General features: G+C 42.7%; 1 long non-coding RNA gene across 2 annotated transcripts in view; it reads right to left on the reverse strand.

Annotated features, from left to right (window-relative positions):
• LOC108531837 (uncharacterized) overlaps positions 1-18,832 on the reverse strand; it is a 103,939-nt gene extending 85,107 nt beyond the window's left edge. For both annotated transcript variants that reach the window (XR_001886297.1, XR_001886296.1), the window contains exons 1-4: positions 18,740-18,832; positions 18,337-18,458; positions 16,583-16,653; positions 7,338-7,393 (exon numbers count right to left, since the gene is read on the reverse strand). This is a non-coding gene — a long non-coding RNA (uncharacterized LOC108531837). The remainder of the gene's footprint in view (positions 1-7,337; positions 7,394-16,582; positions 16,654-18,336; positions 18,459-18,739) is intronic.
• Positions 18,833-19,868: the final 1,036 nt, after the last annotated feature.

Consider the following 19,868-nt stretch of genomic DNA (forward strand, 5'->3'; position numbering starts at 1 on the left):
TGATCCTAAGGGAAGTAATAGATTTCAGTCTTCAAATTAACTTTCTGGTATTTAAGTATGAAAAATTCCAGATGGTCACTTCAATTTATAGTAAAGTTACTGTATAAAGTCTGGCACTTAACAAAATATTTCATCAATTATATATACTTACAATGTATCATTTTGCAAGGCCAGCCACGGTGGCTCACACCTGTAATCCCAGCACTTTGGGAGGCTGAGGTGAGTAGCTCACTTGAGGTCAGGAGTTCAAGACCAGCATGGCCAACATGAGGAAACCCTGTCTCTACTAAAACTATAAAAATTAGCCAGGTGTGGTGACAGGCACCTGTAATCCCAACTACTTGGGAGGCCGGAGCAGAATTGCTTGAACCCAGGTGACAGAGGTTGCAGTGAGCCGAGATCACACCATTGCACTCCAGCCTAGGCCACAGAGGGAGACTCCATCTCAAAAAATAAAAAGTATCATTTTGCCATAAATTTGGAAATCTAATTTCCTGAGAATTTATTGAAGACATTTTTTAAAATCCCACTGAAGTGTCAAAATATGTGTTTATAGTCACTTTAATATTAATTATATATTTTTATTTTGGCTGTGACACTAATTATCATCTTAATTAAATTTTTATCACTAGTGTTCATTTCAACGCATTAAATATTATACTTAATGAATGGAAAGCAGTTTAATATCATCTGAAATTCTGTGGAGCCTTTGTAAAGCTAATTTTCTGCAAGGATGGATCTTAAAAATGCCTCAACCTGATAGATTTGCAGCCAAAGTAATGTCAGTTTAACTTGAACACTCAGCGACCCAAGAAGAGGAATACTTCTTTATTCCGATAGCGGCTTTATTAGCTAAAAGAATATTGCCCTGAGTGTAACAAAATTCTTACTGTTCAATCAAGTCTTCAGCAATTCAGTTCATCCTCGTTTCTCTCTTTCCAACTTTGCAGCAGAAAGAGTAACCATTAGATGTAGGTCTCCTCAGAGCCCAGCCTGTTCCATTCAGGGCTGGCATTGCTGAAACATCAGCACCTTTTTCTGTAGGAAGTAAATGAATGGATAGCCCTTCCCTTCATAGCTCATTCTCCCATTTGTAATCATAGACTTGTGTGATTATTTAATCAATGTCTGTCTCATCCAACAGGACATATGTGACAAAAGGGTGAGCAAAGGGTCCAACTTGCACACCGCTGTGCCTTGTACTGTGCCAAGTCCTTACCCACATAATAAATATTTGTTGACTGAAGAAATGAAAATTTAACCTGGGGAATACAATAACAAGCTTCATGATGTCTGCCTCCCCCTTAATCCAAATGGTAAAAACTGAGAGAGATTTGAACCTAATTCTCATTTATATTTTAAACTCTTTTAATTATATTCTTTATATTGGTTATAATATTGTAGTTAGAAAGGTGTGCTTTGATTTCATAAGCAATTAGTGCATTTACCACTAATTGGTAAACAACGAATATGAACAAACCATTGTATGATGCTAAGGAATGCAGAATGCTGTCATTCCTTAGTCCATAACACTAAGAAATGACAACAAGGTAGTTGTCTAGGATGCAAACTTACAGGAGCTACATTAAGGGACATTAGGCCTCTCAATGAAATCATATCCAATATTGGGAGAATTGCATTTTGTTCTGGGATTGTGCGCACCCTGGTGTATGGCATGGACTTTTCCCTCTGATCTTTTTTTTCTCATCTTCTTAAATCTTCTCTCTCCTCATTATCTATCCCCTTACAGCCAGAATTGTGGAGAGCTGCAGGATAACATGGGATACTCCTTTAGAAGACATCCATCATATTTTCCTGTTTCCTGCCTTCATCTCTACACAGGGAACCTTGACATTGTTCCCCTTTGGATTCTTTTTCAAGTACAAATAAATCAGAATCCCCTTCAACTGAAGACACCTCTTCAACATTTTAAGTAGTGTTTTTTGAAAAGATGAGGTGATCAAAGGCATAAGAACATTTTCTCAACACAGGAGGATAAACAATGCAGCTAGGTCGTCAGACAAGCAATGTTCATTTAACCCTTCCCAATCCAAAGGAGAAGGGCCGTCCACAGGGGTGACAGCAAGGCAGAGTCATTTCCTGCCAGGCTGGCCTGCATTTCCCCACTCACTACTCTCTGGCCAAGCTTCAGGTCACCTCTGGCACCCAGTTCTTACACTGAGCACACCATGTGCTTCCCACTCTGCACTGCACCTGTCATATGAAGAATTCCAGGGTCTCAGATCACCTTCCCCTTTCCCTTCGTCCCCTCCCTTTCTCTCTGGATGCAGACCTGGGTTATCCAACATGCTCATTTATGGTGAAGATGAGTGAGATGAGCTAAAGGTGTTGGTCACTGGAAGTATTACACCAGATGTAATGCCTTAAGCACAGAGAAGCAAGCCTCTAAAGGAGACATCTCAACCAATACAGTGGAGGGAATTGTGCTGAGTCAGTGAAGGTGAGACAATAACAATGAATATTGGGATGGGGGTGGCCACAGTCCTTGGAATACACAAATAAATATAAGAAAATCAGTTAACTCAGCAGTACATGTAAAACTGGTGAGACAACAACCAAAAACAGAGATAGAAACAAGCATATGGGAAACATGAGTGAAGAAAGCTAAGGAGAGCTATTTCCCTTATGCTTTTATATCAGGGAGTGAAGGGGCACGTTGCCAAATGAAGCCACTTTGCCCATACGCAGTCAACAGCTGAGTACGCACCACCCAACCCTCAGCCAGCGCTCACTTAAATCCAGGTCACTGAATCCTGAAAGTTGCTTCTCAACTTCTACCATTTCGTAACACGTAGATCTTAGTGTAGTTGGTGTTTATTAATTGTAGCGATAGGGAAACTCCTTCATTTTCCATCCTCTGAGGGCATTTTGACTTATCTACATTTTTCCCTTTACCTTTCCTCACCGAATTTTTCCAGTAATCCATAGTGAAAGGTAGGGATTACCATACTAGCCTGAGAATTGCTTGAATTTTCATCTCTCAGTGATAGCTAGCCATGAAGTTAATCATTACTGTTAAAGAAGATCAGTATAACTTTAGAATTGACAATAGAACTGACTCTAAATTCTTCCAGCCCAGCCAAGTTTTGCAGCCATGGGAACCAGGTGACAAGAATGGGCAGGCCCAGGTGAGGCCAAGCAGTATGGCAAAAATAAGCAGCACTGTTATTCCAGCACAGGTCCCATATGGTTTTAAGGCCAGATGGTGGTAGAGCAATAGTTTTCACTTCCCTGTGACAACAACTCTTCTATTTTACCTCTTCCTAGTCCTCACCCATTTTATTCAGAAGAAAACAGCTGTGATGAACCATCACATATCATCTTATTTTCAGTATTTCCACTTGTCAAACATGTATGGGGAGTGCCAGGTCAGTATCCCTCATGCCAAATATCTTCCCCTCCCCTCTGCATGGTGTCTCCCCCACAATCCAACATGGTATCTCCCCCAGCCCCTGCCCTGCTCCTCTCTTCTCCTCTCCCCATCACTGTGACGGACTTATCCAGGTTCTTATCTCCAAACAACCAGCTCCTTCTTGGTTCCTAAGACGAGCACTCTCAGAGGAGCACATCAGATGGTCAGGTTTTTCTTTGTTTGTTTTGAAACGGAGTTCTACTCTTTTCTCCCAGGCTGGAGTGCAATAATATAATCTCAGCTCACTGCAACCTCCACCTCCTGGGTTCAAGTGATTCAGCCTCCCAAGTAGTTGGGATTATAGGCACCCGCCACCATGCCCAGTTAATTTTTGCATTTTTAGTAGAGATGGGGTTTCACTACATTGGCCAGGCTGGTCTCGAACTCCTGACCTCAGGTGATCCACCTGCTTCAGCCTCCCACAGTGCTGGGATTACAGGTGTAAGCCACCATGCCTGGCCCAAATGGTCAGTTTTCAAGAAAGTTTCAGAAAACCTCCAAAACCAAGCTGTATGATGCAAACAGGAAGGAATTTTATACAGACAGGAGCTTACAGAGACAGAGAAACCAAAAAGTTCTAGCTTTAGGTACTGATTTGATCAGAAGAGAAATCCAGCTGTGTGAGCAAGTGACTACTACAGTTTTAATCGTCTGCCTAGAGTTGTAACCTGTTAAAGAGATACAACTTTAAGGATAGGATAGGATAGGAGAGGGATCACCACCATAGGCCACACGTTTGTTAGGTTATTTCATGTGCGTCCATTCAACTCCATTCTACAAATAGCAAGAGCCAACAATGCCAGGAACTGTAAACAAGACATACCTGTTTCCTGTCTTCACAGAGTTTAATGGGCAAGAGACACAATATAATATAGCCTGAAAGGAGCTATGACAGGAGAAAGTCAAGCTGGGGCCCTTAGGAGGAGAGATGCTCAGCCAGATAGAAAGGGCTTCTGGAAGAAGTGACATTTCAGCAGGGGAAGACAGGCTGGGGAGGGGTTATCCAAGCAAAACCAGGGATTGAGAGGGAGAGGGAAGTTGACTTTTGACCACAACCATGTGAAGTATGTGTGACCAGGTCTACTTTCCACATGAGGTAACCTAGACTCATAGGGGTTGAAAAAGTTACCCAAGGCTACAAATCTAGCTTGTGGTAGATGCAGGCTCAGTCCTCAGGACAGCCAAAGCCCATGGCCGGGCTGGCTCTTTGCACTACTACCCCAGTTCACCAGCTGTACCTCCCCACTTCACCTGCTCTAGGCTCTCAGAAGCCTCTGTCAGGATGGAAATATCTAGCCAGGAAGGAGGGCAGGATAATGGGGATTTTACTACTAGGCCACAAGGCCCCCAACAAGGGTGCCCTTAGAATTCACCAAAGAGTTTTTGTAGTCTCTTTCTTCTCAGAAGTTCTAGAGTCTAAGCAGCACACAGTAAACTTGTTTATGAAAAAGTACATGCAAATGATCTCTAAAGGCAAAAGAGAAGCTTTATTTAGAACAGACCTGTCCTGGATACCTTTAAAGCAAAGATGTCTATTGGAAATGCTCTAACATCTCCTTTCTCTTATTTTTTTTTTTTTTTTTTTTTTTTTTTGCGACGGAATCTCGCTCTGTCGCCCAAGCTGGACTGCAGTGGCACTATCTCAGCTCACTGCAAGCTCTGCCTCTCGGGTTCACACCATTCTCCTGACTCAGCCTCCCGAGTAGCTGGGACTACAGGTGCCCGCCACCACGCCAGGCTAACTTTTTGTATTTTTAGTAGAGACAGAGCTCACGCCTGCAATCCCAGCACTTTGGGAGTCCAAGGTGGGTGGATCACGAAGTCAGGATATCGAGACATCTCCTTTCTCTTAAAGTGAGGCATGGCACCCCCGGATGGCTGTGAGTTAGTTTTTCATACCACAGTAAATCTCAGATCAGAGACTGTCTGAGACAATTGGAGACGAAAGACCTTGATAAACAGTTGTCTTTCATTCTGGCCCCTTTCACAGGCTTGAGATACTCGGAGGAAAATTTAAGTGACTGACGTAAATGTCCATCACTGGGTATATTTATTTAAAACCTGAATGGCAAAATGCAAACTTTGCAGATACTAATGAATGAATAAAACAAACAGCTGACTTTTTTCTTCACTCAATGATATGAAGCTTGTTCAGGGGCCTGCTTGTCAGACTTGAGGCCAGTCTCTCGTAAGTTCCATGTAGGTCCTTCCAGGCAATGAAAATTTCCTTTTTGCAGGAATAAAGGTGAGATGCAGATATATAGAGGTTCTCTCTTGGAGGCCTGTGTATGTACAGGTAACAAAAGGTAACACAGCTGGGCCAGGTACAGTGGCTCATGCCTGTAATCCCAATACTTTGGGAGGCCAAGGAGGGAGGATGGCCTTAGCCCAGGAGTTTGAGACCAGCCTGGGTAACAAAGTGAGACCCCATTTCTACATTACAATTAAAAAAATTAGCCAGGCATGGTGGTGCATGCCTGTAGTCCCAGCTACTCGGGAAGCTAAGGCAGGAGAATCCCTTGAGGCCAGGAGGTTGAGGCTACAGTGAGCTGGGTTCATGCCACTGCACTCTAGCCTGGACAACAGAGAAACACCTGGTCTCAAAAAAAATAAATAAATAGGCCAGGCATGGTGGCTCACGCCTGTAATCCGAGCATTTTGGGAGGCCAAGGTGGGCGGATCACCTGAGGTCAGGAGTTTGGGACCAGCATGACCAGCATGGTGAAACCACGTCTCTACTAAAAACACAAAATTAGCCGGCTGTGGTGGCACATGCCTGTAATCCCAGCTACTTGGGAGGCTGAGGCAGGAGAATCACTTGAACCCAGGAGGTGGAGGTTGCAGTGAGCCAAAATCATGCCATTGCACTCCAGCCTGGGCAACAGAGCAAGACAAACAAACAAATAAATAAATGTAACACAGCCAATGCTTTCATTTTCATTCAGAGCCCTGAATGTAAACGTCCAGCTCTGCTAACCTCGGCAAGGCAATGAAGCCTCTGAAGGCGGTGACTTTAAAGGCATTAATGTAGTGGATGCACAGACCAGGAGCTCACGTACCTACCAACTGGCATGGATATTTCAGAAAGCCAAGAAAATGCCTCACCAAAAGGAGGCTTTTCTTGGCTTTCCTCCCCTTCTTTCTATAGCAAAGCTCGAAAAGCTTTCTGCTGGGGAGGAGTTGGGGCAAGCATTTCTGGCTATGATCCTTTTGGCCTTTAGCAGGTTGAGAAGGCAAACCTGTCTCCAAACAAACCCCAACTCCCTGCTCTCTCTTTTTCTAATGCCAGAGACATTCCCCTGCCCAATGTTCCAACTCCTCTGAATGTAGGGGAAAAACAAAAAATCATTCTTTAGTTCTGCCATTCCACCTAGATTTTCCACATCTCTGTTCTCGAAGGTATCTGATCTGAATCCATCCAGATATCAGTTGTCTTTCTCTTGTATCCCTCCCCCTGCCTTGACCCCCACTGCCAATACCAGGGTAAAGTCTGAGGCACATTGGAGATAAGTCAATGAGCTAAGAACCAGGACTGTTATTTACTAAATGTACAGGGTTCACATTTATATGATCACATTCTGGAGCTGGCATCTGGCCTAAAAAGCTTCCCATTTCTGCCTCTGCCCGCTCCCTCCTCCAACCCCTTACACACTCACACACCAGAGCCCTTGACCGAAGAACAGAACACCGGGTGTCATTTTAGTTCTCATATTTTAACTTGCTCTCATTTTCAACAAGGCAGATATAGTGACTGGAAATAAATTAAGATGCGAAGTTAGGAGGAGAATTCGCACATAATAACCACCTACTTTGCTCTTGTTGCTTCTCCTTGCCTAGAGTAGTAGATACAAGCACCCATTCTGAATCCATGTTGTACAAGTTCATACCCCAGATTTGCACTTACTATTAGCATTGTGATCTTGACCTTTTTCCCTGGCCTCTGCACCTCTATTTCCCCATCTGTAAAATAAGAAAGCAATATTACTAATCTCAGAGGGTTGTTACAAGGATTAAAAGACTTCATAGGGGCTGGGCACGGTGGCTAACACCTGTAATCCCAACACTTTGGGAGGGCGAGGCGAGTGGATCACTTGAGGCCAGGAGTTTGAGACCAGCCTGGCCAACATGATGAAATCCTGTCTCCACTAAAAATATAAAAATTAGCTGGACATGGTGGTGTGTGCCTGTAATCCCAGCTACTTGGGAGGCTGGGGCAGGAGAATCGCTTGAACCCAGGAGGTGGAGGTTGCAGTGAGCTGAGATCATGCCACTGCACTCCAGCCTGGGTGACAGAGTGAGATTCCATCTCAAAAATAAAAGCAAGTTGCTACTTCCCCCTCCCCCCACCAAAAAAACTAGAACTTAAATAATTATTTATTTCTCCTGAATATAGCTCTCAAGTTTTCTTTTAGTCTAATGTTGCATTGGAGGCATGAGAAGTATTTTGAGGTTTATGCTCTAGAAAAGCTATGCATGGTTGAAAGACGTTTACAAAGTAAATATAAAGTTAGACGGATCCTCCCATTGTGAACATGAAGAGACTAGAAATCAGGCAGATTCTCCTGGGAATTCCTTTGTGAAAAGATGAATCGTCCAGCCAGGGCATGAGCCCTGGTAACCTATAAATAAATCTCTTTCTTCAAATCACGTTGATGGAAGTCAGCCTTTTATGTTGTGGTTTTTCATAGAAATAATGGATGTTATTACATCTCTAGGAATCCTTCATCCTAAGAAACAGCAGCTTCATCTGTAATGTGCCCCCATATTTGCATTCTATCCCTGTCTAAATGGTACTAAATGTCCATTCACAGGACAACTATCAGTGTAAATGCAATCTGCATGGACATGAAAAGTACTGTGCGTGCTAGATAGTGAGTGCCCAGTTATTGGTTGAACGAATGAAATAGTTCAACAGTGAAGCAATTAACTGTCGCAGCAGAAAACATATTTTGCTTGGGAATAATAAGAGATGATTTTCCAGACAACATTTAATCTAAGAGTTATTATGTCCACACATAAAGCCAAGAAGTTATAGAAAGTCTCTCCCCCTCACCAGCCACCGTGCAATTTCACAGACATTCACAGGCATTTTATAGCAGACATCTGAGCAAAAGGCACCCAAGGTACCAATATGCCTTGCAGAAGAGGTGCATTTGCAGCATTCCCAGTATTTGCTCACTTCAAGTGGTAGGACAACCATGGTCTTGTTTAATCAGTAATTCCATTTTTCTGAAATCAAGAAAATTAAGCCCTGATGTTGCTAACTAAGCCAGTGAGTATCTAAAAACAAAATTCTGGGACCTGTTTCTAGACATTATTTTCTTTCTTCCCCAACCTATGCCATCAATCTTTGGAATGTGGGTAAGTGCAAGCGTCTCAGTTTCCCCATTTTCCATGTCTGAGCCTGACCGTAAAAGCTCTCTGCTTCTGCTATTCTGGCCGCTAACCAGGTCAACAGTTCAGCTCAACACTGATGTTATTGCTCTATGATGGACTCAGGCTCTCTCGTGCTCTCTTGCTTCTCTGAGGAGCATTGACTTTGGCTGCATCTCATCTAAAGAGAGAGGTGGGGCCACCTGATCAATCAAGGAGCCCCACCCTTGACCCCAGAGGATCAAGTTCTTCGGTTATCAACCCTCTCTCCTTTGTTGGTAATACTCCAAACATTCTGGTTGAAATGCACAGATACCATATGATGATCTCAAAAATTGTCTCATATAGAGTGTTACCTCCTGGCTTGACAATTCCAGTCTTGTAGTCTTCATTGATGTCAGTAACTAATCCATGCCTTCTCCAGATTCTAAATCCCAACAACCCGCTAGACTCTACCACAATAGCTCTTAGATTAAGTGTTGTCTGGAAACACATCATGAGGTGCTCCTTATCTTGGCCCCAAGGGTTTAGAGAGGAAAATATTGTTTCACTTCAGAGTCTTCTTACAAAGATCATCTGCCTGAAAACAACAGGTCCCCTTCTCTTTGGTTTTATTTATTTACTTATGCATTTCCTTTACAAAATTTATCCCTTACTTGTCTTCTGCCAGTGGGAATGAAAGGCTATCATAGACTGTCTATAGATGGAGAAAAACCTGACTACACATTTAATATTCATCAACATAGTGCTGCCACACCTGCCCCTTGCCTGCCTTTTTTTTTTTTTTTTTTTTTTTTTCTTTTTTCTTTTCTGAGACAGAGTCTCGCTCTGTCACCCAGGCTGGAGTGCAGTGGCACAATCTTGGCTCACTACAAGCTCCGCTCCGCTTCCCGGGTTCACACAATTCTCCTGCCTCAGCCTCCCGAGTAGCTGGGACTACAGGCGCCTGCCACCACACCCGGCTAATTTTTTTTATTTTAGTAGAGATGGGGTTTCACTGTGTTAGCCAGGATGGTCTTGATCTCCTGACCTCGTGATCCACCTGTCTCGGCCTCCCAAAGTGCTGGGATTACAGGTGTAAACCACCGTGCCCAGCCATATCTCTTATTAATGATCACACATAAGAAGATGGAGCAATAACTTCTGAAATACACACTAGAACCATTCAATAAAAATGGAAGTTTCTACAGTATTTGAGGTTTTCCCACCAAAATATAATTAATTCATGATCAATAATAAAATAGTTTGTTAGTCCATATAGTGAGTAGGCTTCCTGTTTGCTTATGCAAAACTGTAAAATACCTCAAGAGGCAGAAAAATCTTCTGAAGAGAAGGTTTGGAATTGAAACAGGTGCTAACATCTGCCTTTAATGTGCATAGAAGGAAATTGAAATAAAATAGATTCTCTTAGAAATTCAGATTGGACATCCTAAAGTGTGCCTGAACTGATTTGGAAACAGAAGAATAGATTCAGGAATTAAAAAGTTGATGGCTCTGTCAAGACCCAACCAATTGCAAAATAAACTTCACAATTCTCTTGTTTTCCACTATTTTCTTTCCAACTTTGAAAACTCTTGGTACACCAGTGGCATTGTTGGAGGATAAGTAACATGAAGATTCTAAAGAGGAAAAGACCAAAGCCCAGTCATTCCTTAACAGTGACTTATTAACAGCTAGATGCTGGCCAGGCACAGTGGCTCACGCCTGTAATCCCAGCATTTTGGGAGGCTGAGGTGGGCAGATCATGAGGTCAGGAAAACGAGACCATCCTGCCTAACACGGTGAAACCCCATCTCTACTAAAAATACAAAAAAAAAAACAAAAATAAAATTCGCCGGGCATGGTGCCACATGCCTGTAGTCCCAGCTACTCAGGAGGCTGAGGCAGGAGAATCACTTGAACCCAGGAGACAGAGGTTGCAGTGAGCCGAGATCATGTCACTGCACTCCAGCCTGGGTGACAGAGCGAGAATCCATCTCAAAAAAGGAAAAAAAGCTCGATGCTTACTTAAACCGTTCCACAGGTATGCTATGGGGACCGCTGCTGGACCCTGCTCAAAGTTTAATGCTTAACCACACTATGGTCCAGTGCTTTCAGTTCTGACCTGCCCTGCAGCATGTACCCAAGCCTCTTATAAGTTAATGGGTCATTCATCATACTGGATTTTCCTTAGCTCACTCACCTCTTTAGAATTCAGGATTTGCTGCCAACATTTTCACTTTTCCATAACATTAATATAGCACTATTAGGACCTGGTGTACTCTGAAAATATCTAGCAATCAAAATTCCTCATTTCAACCTTTCAATCCAAGATTTTATCCTTTTAGATTAGTATGTTGTGTGTAGTTCTATTAATCAATTTTAACTGTCTCCCACTACCAAAAATTTAGAGATAGTGACTCAAAATAAATCAAAGTGTTAGATGAATAAGCGAAAAAAATGATCTTTTAATGAAGACTTGTTGAGTTCCAGTGATTTTTCATAAACTATCCAATTTAATTCTCTCAACAGCCCTGCGAGGTAGGCATTATTGTCCTCACTTTACAGATAATGAAACTGAGTATCAGAGAAGTTACTTGCCCCAATTTACATTTATTAAATGAATATAGAAGCATTATATATCATATATCACATCAGGATTCAAATCCAGAAACACCCAAACTAGAACTTTCACACTAAATGGATATTGCCTTTCTAAAACAAATTGATGATGCCATTATTGAAACCACTAATCAATATTTTTCCTGTCACGTGAGTAATTACTGACAGTGCTCACTCTTAAGAAATTGTCCAAGACCAGTAATTCCAAACCTGGCTAATCACCAGAATGATCTGGAGAACATTTAAAAAGAGATTCCCTAGGCTCTATTTCAAACCTGCTGAATCAGAATCTCTGGGGAGGGGCCCAGGAGTCTTTATAAATACAGAGCTCTCAAGGCAGTTTTCATAATCAACCACTTAGGTAACCATTGACACTTATGAAAATAGTGATGAAAAATCGACAATACCAATGCAGTATATTTTTTCAATGTATTGCGACATCCTTTATTTCGTTTCAACTAGATATACACCTGCTGGGCAGAATGTGGGGTAGATATGTTTTATCCCCCTTAGATGAAAGTAGAAACCAAGTTCAACAGGGAAAGGAAACTTGAAATGACCTCTTTCACCTTCTTAGGTGAAAATGAACTACCCGGGAAAAACAAACTGGGTTTAGATATACAACACTGAGAATGTAAATGTCACTTGTTAGATTTCCCTCCCTCCTGTTCCTTCTCTGGGAGCACTGGATGGACAGTGTTAGGGGCTGAACTGTATCCCCACAAAATTCATGTGTTGACATCCTTGCCTCCAGTATCTCAAAATGTGACCTTATTTGGAAGTAGGGTTGTTGCAGATGTACTTACTTAACATGAGATCATACTGGAATAGGGTGGGCCCCTAACCAAATATGACTAGTGTTCTTATAAAAAGAGGAGATTTGGACACAGATACACCCAGGGAGAACACCATGTGAAGATGAAGACAGAGATAGGGGTGGATCTCTGTCTACAAGTCAATTAATGCCAAGATTACCAGCAAACCACCAGAAACTAGGGGAGAGATATGGAAAAGATTCTTCCTCACAGCCCTCAGAAGGAACCAAACCTGCTGACACCATGAGCTCAGACTTCTAACCTCCAGAAATGAGAGATAATATATTTCCATTCTTTAAATGACCCAGCTCAAGGTACTTTGTTACACCAACCCCAGAAAATGGACACAGATAGGAAACACCTCCCCACAGATAATCAGATTACTAGTTACCATTTATGTTAGAGAAAAAAAAAAAATGAACAAATAAGTTCATTTATCAACAGGTTTCTGAAAGGCAATTGTGATAGTCATAGGGTTTAGGAGTTGCAAGCATCTCTACAGTAAATTAACTCAGAGAAACAGCTTGCTCAATGCAAATTTTTTTTGGTGTTCTGAAGAAATACTAGCAAAAGAAAGAAAAGCATGGAAGAGAATTCTCACACATCCTACCCTTAGCTTTTTTCTACCTACTATTTAGTATAAATACATCATTTGTATGTCTCCAATTGTGATCAAGGGAGTTGCATAATATAGAAAACCAGAATCAAACTTTATTCCACCTACTCCAATGTTATGTCCTGGAATTCCCAGGCTTCTGAGATGAGGGTGCTTCCTATTTGTTCCTATCTCCTAATCTGAGGTATAGAAGTAGATACGTCTCAACTATATGGTAAACATTGTATGATGGATCCCAAAGTCATGGAGATGCTTCCAAAACAACGTTGCCTAGAAATGCAAATTATGTAATTAGCAAATTGACCCTAACATGGCTTGGTCTTTCAAATAAAAACACTTCTGGGTAAGAGCATGAGGGGTTTGTGAGGCATTTGCCAAGTTCTGTCTCTCAGATAGCTCTGTATGGCCTCCTTGCAAACACATGCCCACTGTTTTGCTTGACAAGGTCTTTGGACTGATTTCTCTCCAAATGATAAGCATACTTTCCAATGTTTAATAAAAGGCTTTGTAAAGCCAACATTTTATGCATATTTTGATCATTGACATTATATAACCTGTTTTGGGGACACATCTCAGGGGTGATTTTTATGATGGAATGATAAGCTATGTGACCAACAAAAAATACCTGCAGGCCAGGCATGGTGGTTGGCGCCTGTAATCCTACACTTCGGGTGGCCAAGGCAGGAGGATTGCTTGAGTCCAGCCTAGGCAACATGACGAGACCCCATCTCAACGAAAAAATTTAAAAATTAGCCAGTTGTGTTGGTGTTTGCCTGTGGTGCCAGCTACTCAGGAGGCTGAGTCAGGAGGATTGCTTAATCCTGGGAAGTTGAGACTGCAGTGAGCTATGTTCATACCACCACATTCCAGTCTGGGCAACAGAGTGGGCCCCTGTCTCAAAAACAAAACAAAAAAAACCAACAACAACAAATCTTCAAGTACACAAAGATTATGTCAACATATACATGTGTGTCTTCTCTCAGTTTGATATATAATAGTCAAGCTGTATTTTAAAAGAAACTAACATGTATTTCTAAATAAAAAACACAGTCCATGCAATTCAGTGTTTGATCTCAAATGTGCTGGAGAAGGTTGTATCGGAGCCTCAGAGCTTGGCTTGAAGTCTCACATTATCTCCATTACACTATGCTATGGTTAAGTTTGACTCTACCCAAACTGATGTTGAAATTTGATCCCCAACATGGCAGAGTTGGGAGGTGGGGCCTAGTAGGAAGTGTTTGGGTCACGGGGGCAGATCCCTCATGAATGGCTTGGTGCTGTTCTCATGGTAGCAAGTGAGTTCTCAGTCTCACAGAACTGGATTAGTTCTCATGGGAATGTTCCTACAAGAGAGGGTTGTTATAAAGCCAGGATGCCCCTCTGGTTCTGCCTCTTCACTGATATCTGCTTCTTCTTTGACCTCCCACCATGTTATGACGAAGCACAAAAGCCCTCACCAGAAGCCCAGCAGATGCCAGCTCCATGCTTCTTGAATTTCCTAGCCTGCAGAAACACGAACCAAATAATCTTCTTTTCTTTATAAAATACCCAGGTTTGAGTGTTCTATTATAGCAACACTAAATGGACTAAGACATACAACTGGAACCCAAAGTGCACTGATAGTATTTCATGTTTGACACTTCTTTAATAACAGCACAACCCTAAATTAGGAGAACATGAAGAGGAAAAAGCCAAAGAAATAATGTGGAATTATGCCACAGATTTAACACACAGTTCACTGAACATAGTAAAACTTTCCCATGGAGGAACATAGGCCATGTGTATACAAGTGCAGTTAAATCAAACAGAATTACATTTTTTGGTCCTGGCTGATCCACTGCTGCTTATCTACAAAGCCACAGGATGGCAATAGAGAAATTCCTGTTGTGTAACTATTGTCCAAATGGTTTTATGGAAAAGAAAATGTGGCCAAATGCTTTGGTTCTAGTCCAATTTGCCTGTGATCTGGGCACATTTATGCATTAGGATAGCCCATATTCATGATGGCTGCAAGTACACACACCTTTTACCACCTGACTCTATCTTTTCAGCCTCAGCTCCCATACTACTATAACTCCTCCCCTCCTCCAGACTAGGAACCTTAAAAAAAATAAAAATAGAAGCAAATAATCACTGGATACTTACTATGCACTAGAAGCTGTTCTATGCCCTAGAGTTGTAAGAGGGATGGAAACAGATCACTTCTCCACAGAATTTACATTCTAACGAAGGAACACTGTTACTAGACAAGTAAAGGCATAGTGTGTATGGCAGGGATGACCTTCTGTGCAACAAATTTCCAGAGTGGAGTTGTCCCTGGGAGGCAGTGGCCCAGACAGGGACTTCATTTTCCAGCTTCCACTGCAACCAGTTGTGTCCACATGACAAATTCTTACCAATGCAATGTGAGTAGAAGTGATATGTATCACTTACAGGACAGGGTTTTTTAAGAGTTTGATGTGCCTCCTCCACTTACTATTCTTCCCTTGGTTTCTGCTAGACACAGAGGACTCTGAAGCCCTGAAGGCAGAGCCTCAAGATGGAAGGATCCGAGTGTCTGAATCCCAGGGGAAGGAATACCAACCCCAAATAGGAACATTAGCATTGAACTGTAAGGAAGCATGTAAAATACCTACAATGTATTCAACTGCAGAAATGTTGGAGCTGATGTTTGCAGGTTCTACCACTAACCCAACTAATATAGTATATCACATACCCATAGGCACTATGGAGAAAAATAACGCATAGATGAGTAATAACAAATCTGATGGGTGGGGAGAGCTGCTAATCTAAACAAAGTGGTCAAAGAAGACCTCACTGATCCATTGATATGAGCAGAGACTGGAAGGAAGTGAGGAAGCAGGCCAGCTGAAAACTCTTGGGTAAAACTTTGCAGAAAGAAGGAACAGTAAGCCTATGGGTTCTGACAAGGGAGCATGCCTGCTATGTCTAAGGAACATCAAAGAGGCCAGGATGCCTGGAATGCAGTGAACAATGAGGTGGCTGGTAGGAGATGAGGTCAGAGAGAAAACAGGGGTCTCATCTCCCAGTGCCTTCTAGGCCAATGTAAGATCTTTGGATGTTATTCTGAATGAGATGGAACGTTGGTAGGGGATTTTGAGCAGAAGAATGACAACATATTCCTATTTACATCATAAGAAGATTACTGTTGATAGGCTGTGCAAGGTGGCTCACGCCTGTAATCCCAGCACTTTGGGAGGTCAAGGTGGAAAGATCATGAGGTCAGCAAATCGAGACCATCCTGGCCAACATGGTGAAACTCCGTCTCTACTGAAAATGCAAAAAGATTAGCTGGGCATGGTGGCGTGCACCTGTAGTCCCAGCTACTTGGGAGCCTGAGGCGGGAGAATCATTTGAACCCAGGAGGCGGAGGTTGCAGTGAGCTGATGTCGCGCCACTGCACTCCAGCCTGGCGACAGAGTAAGACTCTGTCTCAAAAAAAAAAAAAAAAAAAAAGATTACTGTTGATATTGAGTTGACACTATGCTGTGCAGAGGTGGAGATGCAAGAGTGGAAGTAGTTAAGAAGCTGATATAATAATCCAGAAAGTGGAACTAGTGGCTTGGACTAGGGTGTTGGCAATAGAGATGACAAAAATGGTCAGATTTGGGGCATTTATTGAGTTTGAAGATGACAGGATTTGGTGATAGATTGGATGTGAGGGTGGGAAAATGTGAGGAACAGGCTTGAAGGTAATGATAAGCAGTTCTAAGTTTGAGGTACCTTTCAGAGATCCAAATGGAAACATCAGATAGGCAGATTTTTGAGCCTAGACTTCAGTGAAGAGATCCAGGCTAGAAAAGAAAGGAGGGAAAAGGAAGTAATCAGTGTATTATGATATTCGAATCCATGAGACTACATAAGATCATCTAAGAAATAAATCCACATACAGAAAGGACGGGTCCAGGGACTAAACCATGAGGTCCTCTGTCATCATTTGGAGGTTGGTGAGGAGAGGATGGAGCAAAGGAGACTGAGGAAGAGCAGCCCATGAAAAAGAAGAAACATTCGGAGAATTTTGGTCTCCGAAGGAAATAAAGTGTTTCAAGGAAGGAGAAGGATCAATTATATCAAATATTGTTAATAGGTAAGTAAAATGAAGATTGGATTTCCTATGGGATTTAACAACATACAGGTCTTGGTTAGTGACAAGAAAAATTTCAGGGAAGTGATTAGGGGAAATAACTGATTTGAATAGGTTTGAGAAAGAATGGAAATAAGCTCAACTAAAACTGACAAAGACACATCTTTAGTGAAGTTTTGCTATAACTGGGAGTAAGGTAATAAGGACGTCTCTAGGTATGTGGGGTCAAGAGAGAGTTGACTTTTTTTAAGATAGGAGATATTGCAATATATTTCCGGTTGATGGAAATGATTTCACAGAGGGGGAAATTAACGATGGAGGAAAGGACCAGAAAAAAAACTACTGGAGCCATGTTCTTGAAGATGGGAAACACAATAGGCACAGGTAAAGGAGATGGATCTTGATAGGAGCAGGGAGAGCTCATGCATAGCAGTGGGAGGGAACGTAGAGTCTATGGGCTCAGATGCAGGCTTGTGGAAAGATGCAGTGTGAGAGAGTGCAGAGTCTCTTGCGGCTGCTTCTATTTACTCATTGACCTCAGAGGCTAAGTTGTCATCTGGGAGTGAGGATGCAGATCTTGGTGTTTTGAGGACAGAGCAGAAGGTGTAGAATGGTTTAGGAGCATGGGGGAGTGAATGCACTAGGATAGTGTTGTAGGATGGCCTGGCTGACCTGAGAGCTCCCTTGCATCTAGTGGTCCCAAATAAGACCAGAGCACGTGGATATGTCCCCCTGTCCAACCAAAGGCAGCTGCTCAAGCATAAGGCAGAGTAGACAGGGCTGCAGCAAATCAGAGTTGAAGGTTATTGAGTCTTTAAGATAAAGTTAGAGAAGGGTGGGGACATTGAGGGTCTTTACCAGAAAATGATGTTAATGATGACTCATGGGATTTAATTTGGGCAACTAAGGTTACAAAGGAAGTAAGACACAGTCAGAGGCTGCAGAGTTTCAGGAATTCTTGGCCCTGATATGATAAAATAATTATTCAAGTCAAGGTACTAGAGGCCATAATCTGGAAGCATGTGATCTGGGCTGGAGGGAAGGTGGACCGGCAGTGAGGCAGCCACATCAGATGACTGACCATTCCCTGAAGCTCAAGGCATTTCAAACTTACTTTGAAATTTATTCTTGCTATTCCTTTCATTGGGATAATTTTGAATCTCTCTTCTTTGGTTCTTACTCATTCCTAAAAGCCTAGGTCAGATAATACCTTCTCAGGCAGCCTCCTCTGATCCTCCAAATCAAAATTAATTGCCTTCTCTACTGTGCTCACAACATAATGTGTCTTACTCACTTTTAATATGAAGCTCATCACATTGTATCATCATCTGTTTACTAGTCCTGCTCTTCACAGCTCACGATCTTGAAGAGGCCAAGAGAACTTTCCACTCACCTCCTGGCACATTCCCGGTGCACGGCAGAGAGGCTGGTTCATAGCTGACTCATCACCACCCCTTCCCCAGGGCTGTAGCCTCTCCTGCCCTCCATTTTCCAGACTGCAGTGAAAGTGATTTCCTGAAAAGTGTAAATTAGATCACGTTATCCCTCTGCATTGAACCCTTAATAGACTTTCCAATTGCTCTTCCAATGAAGACCAAATTCTTTCCATGGGATATGTCGCCCTGCAGGACTCGGCTTGCATTTGCCTCTCTGGCTTCACTGCGCACCAGTCTCCCTCCGTGCTTTCCTCTCCAGCTACCCCGGCCTCCTAGGACTTTCAAAGTGCAGTGTTTTCCCTGAAACCAGGTCTTGTCGAGCATCCTCCCTGGAATCAGAATCTTCTCAAGTGCATTTACCTCAGTCTGGTGCTCTTCTTCCTCTTCAGATAGCAACTCAGATACCACCTCCTCAGGGATGCTTTCACTGAGGCCCAGGCTGGTTGCAGACGCCTTATTAAACACACGCGAAGGACCCTAGCCTTTGTCACACCGCTTAGTAGCATGCATAATTACACCGGTCACGTGTGTGGTTATTTAGATTCATACTTGCTCCTGTGCTAGTCTGGGAGCCCCATGAGAACAATGACCACAGGGCTTTTGGTCTTTACTGAATTCGCAGCACCCAAAGCAGTGCCTGACTCATGAAAGCACTTCATAAATATTTCCTCACTGAATGTATTAAATTAATAAATAGACGGGTCTAATGTTTTACTTCATAGTCATAAAATATAACAAATTTGGTTCCCCAAGTACTTATAGTTCCTGTACCAAAAAACAATGCAATCAAATACACACATCACACACACACACACACACACACACACACACACACACACACACCAGGTTTAATGAGTTTTCAAACAAGTCTTTAAAAAACATAACCAGACATGTCAGACAGTGACTTATAACTTACAAGCTAGGCCTCATTATTAAAATGAAGATAGGCCGGGCGCGGTGGCTGGCCCGGGCCCGCGGGTGGGCCTCAAGCCTGTAATCCCAGCAACTTTGGAGGCCGGACGGGGCCCGGATCATGAGGTCAGGAGATCGAGACCCATCCTGGCTGAATACGGTGAAACCGTCCCTTCTTACTAAAAAAATACAAAAACCTTACCGGGCGACGAGGCGGCCCGCCTGTAAGTCCCCCCCAGCCTACTCGGAGGCCTAGAGACAGGAGAATGGCCGTGAACCCCGGGAGGCGGAAGCCTTTGCAAGTGAGCTAGAGCCGGGCCACCTGCCAACTCCAGCTGGGCGGCAAGAGCCAAGAACCTCCGTCTCCAAAAAGAAAAAATAAATAAAATAAATAAATAAATAAATAAAATAAAATGAAGATGACGTCTATGTGGCTAAACCAAGAGCCATCCCCACGTGAATGTGAGTTGTCAGGAAACCTAGTTGCTCCACATATTTCAGAGCACACCTCAGGGCCCGAATCAATGCTCATTTGGCTGGGTGCGGTGGCTCATCCCTGAAATCCCAGTACTTTGGG

This window comes from Rhinopithecus bieti, unplaced genomic scaffold, assembly GCF_001698545.2.
Source record: "Rhinopithecus bieti isolate Rb0 unplaced genomic scaffold, ASM169854v2 scaffold_9615, whole genome shotgun sequence".
Lineage (NCBI taxonomy): Eukaryota > Metazoa > Chordata > Mammalia > Primates > Cercopithecidae > Rhinopithecus > Rhinopithecus bieti.